General features: G+C 38.5%; 1 long non-coding RNA gene across 1 annotated transcript; it reads left to right on the forward strand.

The window, feature by feature from the left end:
• Positions 1 to 1,308: 1,308 nt before the first annotated feature.
• On the forward strand, positions 1,309 to 9,561 carry LOC122969075. The gene is made up of 4 exons (XR_006398928.1): positions 1,309 to 1,391; positions 2,083 to 2,219; positions 7,637 to 7,735; positions 8,520 to 9,561. It is a non-coding gene; the product is annotated as an uncharacterized LOC122969075 (long non-coding RNA).
• The last annotated feature ends 3,188 nt before the right edge of the window (positions 9,562 to 12,749 follow it).

Below are 12,749 nucleotides of genomic sequence, written 5' to 3' on the forward strand. Positions count from 1 at the left end.
ACAAGATTGTACCATAACATTTCGTTGCACTGCATTTGGGCAGTCAGCTTTCTCTGTGAAAGCCACAACTCAGGGAAATGCCCTACCTGATGAACTGTAGTTCTATCAATACATTCCAGGCCAAATTAAAAAATCAACTAAAGACGAATCAGCTGTGTGACCACTGAGTCTAGTTTACATTAACTTTTAGTTGACATTGTGGGTGTACGTGATGTGCTGTTGTGTGTAGCTTTCTATTTTGTATAATGTGTTTTGTGTGTTTTTTTTTTTTAATTTTTGTTTGTTTTTTTTTCTGCTTTGTACTGTTTGTTGTTGTGCTGTTATATGTTTTGATTGTGGGGGACTATGGATTCAAATTAGCTTCGAGCTAACTCCGGTGCAGTGCATCTTTAATGTTTAAAACTGCACACTGTCCCAATCAATAAATCAAATCAATAAATAGTATAAATACTGGATGCAAATGTTTATATGGTTGCTATGGGTTACATATTTATATATTGGATGACATCATTTCATTCTGAGAGTCAGACAGAGAGAAACATCACAGAAAGAACTGACTTCAGAAACCATCTCCAGAGCCCCGACGGACCAAACACTGACCTCAGTTCAACTCTTTGACTGATTCAACATGAAAAAGGTGGGAGTATTTAAATCCTTTTTCAAGCCTCCTGTCTTTCCTTCGATGCCTCCTCTGTTGGTTTGGTTCTCAGCTGTTGACTGGAAAGCCAGAAAAGACTGACTAGTGCAGTGACAATATGCCATGAACATACATAAAAATGTGTCTATATGATCTAAAAATAATAATATGATGAGGGTAATATGATCTAAAAATGAAGAGAATCCCAAAATGAAACCTTAAATTTGTTTCATCTTTGCCGTTGCATTTCAGAGCTTCTATGGTTTCCTTTTGGAGCAGGAGCAGCAGCAGTAAAGCTTGTAACAGCAGAAGCTGTACAGTAGAAGTAATAGTAGCAGATGATGTTTATAATGTAGTTTAAGGAGTAGCAGTTGTAATAATTTTAAATTTCCTTTTATGATGTTTTGTTTCACCTGAGCACTGTCTTGCTTTTAGCTGTTTCCGCTTTTATCCTTTTGATTGGTTAGTAATTTAATTATGTCTTATTGCATCTCAGCCTTACTGTAAAATGTTCCCTGATAAGCTGTTATACAGCACAGTAAAACAAAAAGTATCTTAAAGTAAATGAGAAGTAGAAAATTTGATTGGAGACAAACTTATTAGTGTACATTTCTTCTCTTTTAGAGAAACCAGGAAAGAGGACCAAGACATCTTACTCTTCCTCATCTTCAATCCTCTCCTCCTCCTCCTCTTCCTCTGACAGGAGCAAGAAGACAATGAAAAAAACACATGCAGAGATCTTTTGGGAGGAAAAGTAAGTTTAAAATAATTATATGGAGTCTAGACTGTTGAAAAATCATAAATTATAAACACAATCATTGTGCATCAATAGGTAACAAAAGTACCTGGACGTGTTCTCCCGGGCAAAGAATATTCAAATTCCCGAAATGATGAGGTGATGCAGCCTAGGAGAGTGCAAGTCTCTTACTGACTGACACATATCGCTGGTTTGGGTTTCTAGCCTGTAACTCTACTCTCATCAAGCTGGTTTTCACCAACAGCAGGCCGCTGCTTGCAGTGACAAAGGTCTGATGAAGCCACTGTACTCTACCTGCCCAGCACCAAACAGCAGACACACACACTTAGAGACTAGCTGATGAACAGAGTGGAGCACTTAGCAGCTAATTTTCTCTCAAAAGTTGGTGGAGACCAAAACAGAGCTTAAAGGAAAGGCTATATTGGGCTTACATTTATCAGGTGGTCAGAAACGTGACTTCAAATGAATGCTATGATTGCTCCTTCTCTGGATATGTAAATAGGCAGCTGTTTGTTAACGCATTCACTATAATACCCAAAAGAGTGCCTAGTGACAAATTTACACTAACCGTCGGATGTGCAGGAATCCATAATGTGATTATCAAACAGCAATACAGTGCTGGAGAGCAGATACCTAACTATTGTACCAATGACTAAAAAGATTTCTTTTCTATTTTTCCTCATTCCAGTAACGACACCCTGATCAGGTCATTTACTGGTAGAAGATGATCCTGAAACATTCAGGAAGCTGATGAGTGCGCCAGAGGCACTAAAAAGACACACAGCTGATAAAATTGCATTGCATTACCTCAACATTATTGCTGAGGTATGTACAACGTATTGGAAATATGGAATAATTATACTGTTGCTGTCAAATTGCTTGCTCTCATGGATTGTTTAGTGACCAATTTAAAACCAACTACATATGAAACATTAGAAAATAATAACAACCAACATTAAATAACTGAATTATGTTACTAAAGAAATTAATAAACCAGTCCAATGACAAATAGATAGATTTCCGGTTTACAAACATTCAAGGATGTTCGTGGCAGGGGGGCAGAAAATACGTAGCCACGATATCATGATTGATATATAGTATATGGACATTTTCAGATTCAGAAATCTGGCTCTGGCTAGCTAAGATGATATACTCCAGTAAGAAATGGCAGTTAGTAGCAGTGATAACGCTAACACAGACTACACAAAGTTAGTTCATTTTTCACTACCTGTGAAGCTGAATGTGTCCCAAACCATCAACCAGCATCATGGGTTAAAAGCACAGAAGCTCCCCTCACACAAGTAACATTAGCATGATAACAATAAAGTAACATTAGCATGAAATAGTAACATTAGCGTGAAAACTATAAAGTAATGTTAACATGAAAACAAAGTAACTTTAGCATAATATTCCTGCTGTTAGACTGCTGCACATCATAGACGTTCATAATATTGGTAGTGTTAGCACTCGAATGTGTTATGAATATGTTTCCTCATAACGTACTAGACATTGGACTGTGGCGATACAAGCAATACAGGATTTAATTATTTATTATATTATTATTGATCAGCCACACAGGATCACAACAAGAGACCATGCACACCTGTTAATTATAAACAAAACAACACAATGCATTTTCCACCCAAAGCCATCAGTTTACACAGAAACACACTGAAACTACATGTCAAAGTCATCACCACAGTATTGATCAGAGTCTGACAAACGTTGTCACTTATCATTAAACAGCCTAAAACACACAGTTATAGAGTGCGCTGTTTTACCTTAAAACAAGTGTACAAGACTACACAATCCAAAGAGCAGCTCTAATCAGGCCCAATAAGAGAAGTGTTCACCACTTACACACACACATTGCAGCAGTAAGTCTCAACTCCACCAGCAATAGTATCCTACAGATTTTCAACAATTTGACACCAGAAAACTGTTAAAGCAAAAGTTTAAGGAATATTATACAACACGTAGTTCCGACCAAGCAATCTGACTGGTCAACTAGACATTTAGAACGTGCTCAAATCAGCATGACAGCACACCTAGCTGTCGTCACTAAAAATATTACTCCACCATTCCTTAGAACTACAGACCGTGACATTGCACTAACAACAAGTCACTTCTGGGTAGACAACTGGTGGTTGATTTGAGTTGCGGGGATATGTGAACTTGGCAAACTTGTTTTTTTTTCTGTCGTCATTTTCAGCCGTGAATGTAATGTTTGAAGATACGGTGGTCCAACCTATCTGAAGTTTCTGATGGCTTTATTCTGTGTACCGTGTTGCTTTGCTAGCATCTTTGGTTTGTTTTGTTTTGTGGGGGGGTCTGCGGTGAAAACCCAGAGTTTTGAGTTGTCTTTCTTTTATGTTTGTGAAATTGGATTGAACTCAACTGATTAGGGGTTGTGGGGAAACAAAACAGACCCTTTACCGAGTGGACTGTGGGGCGAGTTACACATGCACACCCTCACACACACTGAAAAACTCGAACCCTTCTCCCTTCTTTATCGTTACCCGGCACCCCCATACACAGCAAAACTTAGCCATTTTCCCTTAAGTTGAGAGTATATCTCAGCTTCCACTCCAGCATCCTCCATCAGCTGTGCCGGTGAGTCGGTGACACGGCGCTACAAGCTAAAAAATGTCAGTGAAGTTTGCAGACATAGTAGCTAAATCTGTCCATGGAAAAATTATTTTTTTCAGCGGTTATCTTTGTTACAATGAGATTGAGCAAAGCAGTTTTGTATTTGTATGTGTATTTATTCAGTTTGGGAAATGCCGCGATCTCCAGAAAGCATTAGCTCAAGTTGGCTGGCTGATTCAACAGGGACTAGAAATCGTCTCTGTTGCTAGGTCGTTACTAAGGGTTGGCCTACTTGCTGGAGTAGTAAACTAGATTTCATTACATAGGAGTCTACTGACGTGAGTGTTTGTTTTACAGGTATTAGTCATACCCCATGTATTTCCATGGAAACAGAAGCAAGAATTTTTTTATTTTTAGAGCGAACTGCCTCACAATATGAATACATTTTGTTTATATCTTTTATTTTGTGGGTAAATGTTGTATGCAGGGTCCTGAGGGCTTTAATGAACAACATAAATGAGTAAGGCAGGGTTCATAATTTTTGGACAACCATGGAGCTCTATGGCTGCAATCCTCCTTTTAAAATGTGCTTTGCTCTCTTCTTGCTCTATTGAAGGTCATTTGAGAGGTGAGTGAAGATAGTAAACCTGGCTCTTAAATGGACCAGAACTTCCCATCAGGAGCCAGAGTAATGGAGGACACAGAGCTGATTTAGAGTCAGATAGGTATCTTCACCGAGCTCGGGGAATTTCTCTCCCTGACTTTACGCTCTCAGGTAGTTCTGCCTACTAGACTGAGCACCACTTACAACAAGCCCCACCAATCAGATGTTATGTTTAGGTTTATTTTTAAAAATGTTAAGGTTAGGATGACAGTCATGGTTGGGCTCAGGGTCTGCTAGTTATATAAAGTGAAAGTGTTGTATTTATCAAATGCACAGTGTAACACAGGGTGATTCTGAACAGTGAAATACTGTCAAGCATTATGTCAAGCAACAACTACATAGTAGGCATAAAAAATTTAAAAAAGAAATCAAATTATTAATAAAATCACAAATAAGGGTATTGTTCTATTATATAGTATTGTTCTATTGTGACAACAGATTTATGTTCTCATCACAAATACACAACATATCACATGATTTACACGTGTTTCCTATGTACTTTCTTAGTATACAGAAATATATAAAGTACCACAAAGCTTATAATGTGAGGTACAGATCAATGCTGAACACTAGAAAGATTGAACACTAAAAACATTCACTGATCTAAAAGTGTAGGTTCACATCAGAAAGTGTTAATGCATGTATCAAATACATGACTTACACACTCTTGTCTATGTGCACCACATACAAAATATAGTCTACAAAGCTGACATGTTAACACTTGATATTCTAGTTCTAGTTCTATTCTATTACTCAATATACAGTTCAGGTTAAAAACCAACTGAAGAAATTGTCACAAGCAAGCAGCCAGACAATTAAAACTGGATCAATTCCAAATGAATGAATGAGTCCAGACAGCTCACTGTAACTTCAACAAGTAAACTACCCACAACACATTATATGATCTCTGCTGCAGTCTTGTTAAGGAGATAAATTCACACAACAGCCACAGAGAGACGGTAATAAAAATACCGTACTATTTTTCTTTATAAACCAAAAGGCTTCTCCTTTCTTCTTCTCCATTTCAGTGCATCTCAGCTCTGTCAGGAAAATATGACGGTGCACAGCTGCGTGTCTCCTATAAAATCATCCTGAGCGTGAAAAGCACATCAGACTTTCATAAACTGAATAAGCAACATTTTATTTAGACTGCAGGCTACAGCTGTTTTTATTGCTTCTTTGTCGGCTCTGTTCATTCAGTAATTTACAGGTTTAAATTGGCTATTTGTGTCTTATTCTGTGACAGACGCTCACTGCTATAGATCTATAATCAAATGATAAAACATTGGAGCATTCATCAGGTGTTTTCCTACCAGCTATTAATATGATAGCTAAAATTAAGTAACAGTGCAAAGTGTTAATTAATTGTACGTGAATTTTAAATGCAAACTAGAGTTTGAACTTAGTAAACTTACTTAGTCATTTCTATAGCTGACTTATCCATATTTGACATTTAGGGTGATGTGCGTCAAGTCTACATGTCATCTCCTCGAAATGACACTGGAGTGAGTGAGGATGTCCCGTTTGATAAATTATGTTCCTCTTGCTCATCCTTGCTGGGAGGAACTAAGACACAAGGTAGAGATGCTAGTGAGGGAAGCAAGGAGACACGTTAGTATAATGAAAAGCACCCCTTGAAGCAGGAGACTCTTTCCACTTCAGCTCCATCGATGTGAATGAACAAACCCCCTTATCCTCTAAGTCTTGCAGATGTTGAGAGAAAGGTTGTTGTCCCAGGACCATGTTGCCAAGACAGTTTAAGATTTCTAACAGTTTAAGCAGAGGAGTTGCCTTAAAGGTAAAAGTGAGGGCAAAAATGTGCAAGGACTCAGCCTGCTCACCCAATAACCAGCCAAGCCCAACAGGCAGGCAGTAATGAAATTCATAGGGCAGCTCCACTGCACTGTGACTGATAGGCCCTTCACTTGAGGCCTTACTGGTCACTCCTCTTAGACCCCCTCCCCTCAGCTACATTATCCCCACCAGCACCCCAGGGACCTGGGCCAGGAATGCTGATCCAGTGTAAATGATGCTGTGAGGAGGGCAAAGACATGAAAGAGAAAATAGCAGTTGATCAGTGAAGCAACAGCAGCAGGTTGAGGGTGAAAGTTACTGACTCACAATGGTGGATGATGTGGTTTAGTCAACAGTTGAACATAATGCATATTCATACTGACTTTACTCCACTGATTTTACACATCAGTGTGTATTTCCAGGGGTTGAGGAGGACTACTGCATATGTGAAAACAGTAGTATGAAGCATTTTGTGGCTCCAGAGAGCTGTGAAAAACCTGATGAATTACCTCAATTTATACAGCTGACCTGTTTTCCCAATTATGTTGCGTTGAGAAAGTAATCTCTGCCTGAATTATGTTCACACGGAAAATAGTACAGTACAGTAGAGGAACTTTCAAAATAATTAGCAGTGTTAATACATTTACCAGCGCCTCTGAAATGTAAAAAAAACCCTCTATTTACAGTCTGTGACAGCTGACCAAGGCTATGCCATGTATTTAAGTTCTAACCAAAAGAGACAAGACTTCAAACTCAGATAGTAAAGAAATTAATTTTACATTTTAACAAAAATGTTTCAAGAACTAATGTACCTGCATGGGCTATTCTAACTGTTGAGATTGGCAGTCATTTGACATTGGTGCACTGTCACTATGTGGTCCTATGTGGTCAAATGCGTCCCAGACCACCTCGGCAAGCGGTTTGAGTGATCAGACCACAATGCTTCTTGTTGATCATTTAAACTTGTATTTAGCACTGTCCACTTGTGATCTGATCGCCCAAGATGCATTTTTAAAACCAAGTATAAACGGGGTTTTGATGCATCGACATAAACGTCATTTAGCCTGACATGGGATTTTGAAATATTTCCCACTAATCTCCCAGATTTATGGAGGTATATCAAATCCATGGAGAGCGATGGCAGATTCATTGCCCTGTAGCTGGAAATATTAATGACTGTCAATTTGTGTTTCAGAGTCAGCAAAGGTGCATGTGTGATCTGAGGCTTTCTCCAAGATTACTCTTGTTCCTTCCCTTTAGCCAAATAAAGGGGAATAAAAGGCAGAGATGGAAAGTAAGCACAAGTGCTGTTCTTTAAAATTACATTTATCTGACAACTGGTTACTGGTAATTACAGATTCAGCCTTAACTCATGACAAAGGCTCATAAAATAAAATAAAAAAGAAAGAAACACAAGAGACACGAGTTGTAAAGAAACTCCAACATTAGACAGACTTATTTGGAAGAGAAAATGAACAGTAACATTTTGGACTTTGACCTATTGTAGTTGTGTTTACACATTTTCAACCATATCGCCTAGAAATTATACTTATATGCTACTAGTTTGTGGCAGCAAATACATTTTGGCAGGAAAGTAATGTCACCTGATTTATGCTTCTTTTTTTCAAAAATCAGCAATAAAAATAAGATTAACATTATCAATAAACAAATTTACCAAGTTACAAAATGTTGATATTGAAAGTATCTGCTAAAGCACAGATACATATGCTGGGAATGTCCCAGCACGTGGCCAGAATTCAGACACAAAATAATTCCTTAGAATTTTTGTATCTCCAAAATGTCAATTTTTTTTGTCTTGTTTTTTTAAATTCCCCAAAACTGATTGAAATTTTTTTCTTCTCAACAGGTTTTAAAACCTTGTATTTCCAACTATGAGAATTTACTGTCCATATTGTGTATGTGCACAAAATCACACACCCAAATAGTGTCCATATGAAATAAACCATAGCAAACATAGATAAAGGCAGACACATGAATCTCAGGGACATCGTAGCTCTAATTCTACCACACCACTTTATAATTCTTGAATCTTGACAAGCATCTTACCCTCCTGATAGCACTCTGACCACGGCCATGGTCTCATCTGTCCTCCCCTGGGACACACTAACCAACAGCTCTGAAAATGGAACTGGAACGTGGCCTGCAACACCCCCACATCAACATGACCTGAGGCAGCCGGGGGTTTGTGACAGGTCAGCACTCCAATCCAGCCTTTTCCTTTCAGCTCCTTGTGCTCGGAGGGATGACTCACTGGAGTATTTACTTGACATGAAAGATCTTGGACAAAGTGTTTACTGCTGGGCTCAGACAGACATGAGCAGAGGTGGCACTTTGCCAGTTTGCGGCAGTGTCTCCTTGCAGAACTGCATCGTTCTGACTCTGCAGCAGAGATATGCTCCTGCTGAGACCCATGCCATGTTTTGCCACAGGCTAAGTTTGTAAGTTTGCAACTACCCAGCCAGGGATCCTGGGAGTAAAAGTAACCCAGAAAGCCCTGAGGTAGTCGACATTCTGCAACTCTCTCAGTTCAGTGCTTTCATAGCACCTCGAGGGGAAACAACTCTGCAATCTATTCCACATGAAGTTATGTAGCAGTTTCTTATTTCTCAGGTCTTCTCGTTAAAGCATTCTCACTATATTTGTCGACTGAAATCAAATGGGTGAGTCTCTCTGGTGAGGTGCGTGAGTGTAGTGTTTTGTTCATGCCTGTTGAGAGTTTTGTTTTAGTCAGATTAGTTTATTTTGTATCTCAGACACTTGATATTAATTATGGAGTTCCCCAAGGAAGCAATTTGGGCACCATTTTGTTTTCTTCATACACTCTGCCTTTGAGTAATAAGTCATCATAATGTCAAATACCAATCTGTTTTGCCAGATGACAACAGTTCTTTCTTAGTGCCTGTGTACTGACATCAATATTTGGATGTGTAAAATTTTTTTTTAAATAAATGAGCAATAAATAGAAAATTCTATACTCAATGTTTTACTGTCTTGCCAGACAGATTAAGACACAAGATAGAGATCTGAGACTGATTTTAGCAAGGCCATAGATATATGGACATATCTGTTTTCACTGGAGTAATATTGTCAAAAACTAACTTACCAGTCTCACATCAAAATGTGTAATAGCAACATTGGTCCACAGTGTAAAATGTACCAGTTTCACAGTTCTAAAATTGTGAGATGCCTATGTTTTTTTGGCCTATTCGTAACTATTGGCCTGCGTCCATGTCACGTGACTGTCAAGTTTCTGTCTGCTCAACCAAACAAAATAGCCGCCATACCTTTTATCCTCTCCTTGAAAATGCAATATTTTAAGGTAGTTTCAGCATTAGAATGAGTGAATGTATTTTGTCTATTTTTATTCTCTGTGTTGTGTTTTTTGGGAGCAAACGCCAAGACACATTATTTGAATGCTTGCATTGGCTATAACACATTCTGCACATTCTGACTGGATGGGCTATATCACATTGACATAAAATCCCAAAATCAAGAATCATAAAGATACAAAGAAATCTTCAGGGTTGTGTAAATTGTAGCCTATGCATGAATGTGTTGGTCTTTTCAGCCCTAGACCTAACCCTAACCCTAACCCTAACCCTAACCCTAACCCTAACCCTAACCCAAGCACTTCAGGGCTTCTTTGAAGCCTGTATAATGCCCTATGTTGTCAGCAGTATTGTAATCTCTGAACATGACACATTTTGGTCATTATTTCCACTAAAAAAGAAAACACAAATGAACAAACAAACAAATCATCTATCCAACTAAGTGGACAGATGATTAATCGTCATTTTCTCCCAACATAAAATCAATACTTGGAAATTTCAACAATTGTATTACTCCTTAGTTGTAACCTGCAAGGGTCTTCTGCCATAGAAGGATTGGCAAGATATTTGAATAGCTTTTGAATAGCTGTCCACTGTAGTGACCACTATGCATTAACACTGTTATTTGTATATTTTAAGAGGTGGATATTGTTTGTTTTCACACAAACATAGTGATCCTGGAATTGTCAGTGATTAAGATTTGTCTCCTCTTTGTCAGTTTTTTCATCGAGTTCAGTCAAGTTTGCATCCGTACTGTGTTTCACACATTTCCATTACTTCTAGATCTCTGCTCACTTGCTGAACAGTTTCCATGAACTCTCAATCGCAGCCCATAGTGATTTTCTAAACTCAAATATGAGTATATATTTTATTTTATAAAACTCCTTTTCTTACCAAATCATTATTTCTGTTTTTTTTTCTCCATTCGGCTTTGCTACAGTCTTTCCATGTTCCCATCCATGTTCATCTTTTCATCTTTGCTGCTGTTTGCACCACCCAGGGTGATTTGAGTCTTTCCCTTGACTTTGCCTCTAAATTTTGCTTCATGTTCAGTCCAAACGCTCTTTCAGATCTTTCATTGCCTTGATTTTTTTAATTTTTTTACATGTACCTAATATTTCCCACAGGAAATCTGCTGCTTTCTATTTTCATGCCCCTAATTTGAACTCCATACTGTCCGTCATAATCTGAGAACAGAAAAAATCTTTTAATCTTGCTTTCTGGCTGACTCTCTGATCTTTAGTATGTAGGATTTAAAAAAGATTCTAACAACAATTATTTTATTGTTATATTTTTTATCATTATCAAACATTTGATTCATCGTTATTCTAGTTCGCTACTTAACGTTTTTATGTTTTTAAACACCTGCTTGGTGAAGCACTGAGGGCTGTCTCTCTGCATGAAAGGGGCAAATACAAATAAAAATGATTATTATTATTAATCTTGTATTTTTCATTTGAAGCTGTTCCAGAAATGATTTCAGCATGTGCCTGCACATAAATTAAGGAACCTGTCAAACAAATTCTCAACATTTGAAATTTGGCGTAGGCCTTAAGGCTTCCATTCAAGAGTTTGCTCCATTCCCACTGTTGACAGAAAAATCAATACACATGCCACTGGCAAATAGCTCGGCCAGGGCAAATTGAGAAGTGACATCTCCAAGATAAGAGGCTTTGAGAGGGTGAAGCCCGACTGATTTCTCCAGAGAGAATGGGCAGTAGGCGAGAAGAAAGGGACAGAGAGGCAGAAGTAGAGAGAGGGAGAATAGGATGGTCAGGAAAAAGAGACACGTATCATGAAGCTGCTGTGGAGCCTGGCTCAGCCTATGCATCCTCTTCACCGCTTGACAGGCAGATGAAGGCCTGTCGAGGTAATTTGACGACTTTACCTTTGTGAGAGACCTTCTACACAGTTTAAAGGTGTATGGGCCAATGAAGATGGTTCTTTGTGGTGGACACTCAAACATCGTCATAGTCATTCAGGGATCTTGACAAGCCAGCTTTCACTCACTGAAAAGAAAAGTACTTCAACAACATGGAGGAAAATCACGGACCACACTCAGAGTTGCAAGGATTTTCTTTGTTTTACAGCATTCTCTTTCTACTGTTTTTCATCTTAGAAATACAGCTAGAGTCCGAGGATTCATGTCCAAACAGGATCTTTGCCTTAGGTCGGACGAGTATGGTCATGGTGGCAGAGGAAGCGCAGGGAAATACAAATAAAAGTACTCATTAATGCAGAAAATCACCCTGTGACTGATACATATCTTTAATAAAGTACATTATTAATACTGATGCATCATTGTGTGAGAGGGAGCGAATAGCAATGGCTGAAGATCGTGATGGATGTGGTGTGGAGCACGACTCTGATGAGGATGGCTGGTTCTGATGAAACTGAAGGTAAATGGGGTGGAGGAGGGTCGAATCAACCTGACACTGAAATGACAGCTGACTCCAGCAGAGAGGAACAGTTTTAAAGTAGACAACAACAAGATTATTGGTTCACAGAGGTTGTGGCGGAATCTGATTGGTTGAACTGAAAGTGTGAGCGCCTTCAGTCAGCTGATTGTAAGAAAAGGAAAAAGAAAAGAGAGACAGGAAGAGAGAAAATGTAAAAAGACAAAGCATGAAGACAGCCTTCCTTGTCAAATTGATCCTGATTTCGCTAAGCTCCATGTGTCCAAACAAGTATTTTTACTTGTCTGCAAATCATTTAAAGGACGAGTTCACAATTTTTCAAGTCTGTCTGAAAAGTCAGGTGTCCATATGAACAGCGAAAGAGGTTTTCCTCTCTGTAATCATTCTTCATGTTCATACTGGCTATTAAAAGATCCTCTTCAAATGTGCTTTCATTGTAAGTGATGGGAGCAAAAATCCACTGTGTGTCCACACAGTCATTTAGTGCAAAAATGCATTTAAAAGTTGATGTGAAGCTTATATGAGGCTTCATCAGTCTGAG

The sequence above is a fragment of the Thunnus albacares genome, chromosome 18 (genome assembly GCF_914725855.1).
Source record: "Thunnus albacares chromosome 18, fThuAlb1.1, whole genome shotgun sequence".
In the NCBI taxonomy this organism is placed as follows: Eukaryota; Metazoa; Chordata; class Actinopteri; order Scombriformes; family Scombridae; genus Thunnus; species Thunnus albacares.